Consider the following 576-nt stretch of genomic DNA (forward strand, 5'->3'; position numbering starts at 1 on the left):
GTTGTGGGTGTGGGGATGAAGGTGAGGCCTTTTTCGAGGAGTTGACGTTGTGCTGGGGTGGGTGTGAATAAGGTGGAGAGGTTGAGTACGGTGTTGTCTGAGTAGAAGTCCGGTGGTTGTTGGCTGGGGAAAGGGTGGTTGGGGTTAGGGTTAGGGTTAGGGTTGGGGTTAGGGTTGGGGTTAGGGTTGAGTGGGTTAGGGTTAGGGTTGGGGTTGGGGTTAAGGTTAGGGTTAGGGTTGAGTGGGTTAGGGTTAGGGTTGAGTGGGTTAGGGTTAGGGTTGAGTGGGTTAGGCTTGGGGTTGGGGTTGGGGTTAGGGTTGAGTGGGTTAGGGTTGGGGTTGGGGTTAGGGTTAGGGTTAGGGTTAGGGTTGAGTGGGTTAGGGTTAGGGTTAGGGTTAGGGTTGAGTGGGTTAGGGTTGGGGTTAGGGTTGGGGTTAGGGTTGGGGTTAGGGTTAGGGTTAGGGTTAGGGTTGGGGTTAGGGTTAGGGTTAGGGTTGGGGTTGGGGTTAGGGTTAGGGTTAGGGTTGGGGTTAGGGTTAAGGTTAGGGTTGGGGTTGGGGTTAGGGTTAGGGTTA

At 54.5% G+C, this 576-nt stretch overlaps 1 protein-coding gene across 1 annotated transcript in view; it reads right to left on the reverse strand.

Annotated features, from left to right (window-relative positions):
* LOC128764214 (uncharacterized) overlaps positions 1–271 on the reverse strand; it is a 3,716-nt gene extending 3,445 nt beyond the window's left edge. Inside the window, exon 1 of the mRNA XM_053873785.1 lies at positions 1–271. This exon is cut by the window's left edge and continues 1,498 nt beyond it. The gene's annotated coding sequence lies outside the window, so the exon portion shown is untranslated.
* Positions 272–576: the final 305 nt, after the last annotated feature.

Source organism: Synchiropus splendidus, chromosome 8 (assembly GCF_027744825.2).
Source record: "Synchiropus splendidus isolate RoL2022-P1 chromosome 8, RoL_Sspl_1.0, whole genome shotgun sequence".
Taxonomy (NCBI): domain Eukaryota; kingdom Metazoa; phylum Chordata; class Actinopteri; order Syngnathiformes; family Callionymidae; genus Synchiropus; species Synchiropus splendidus.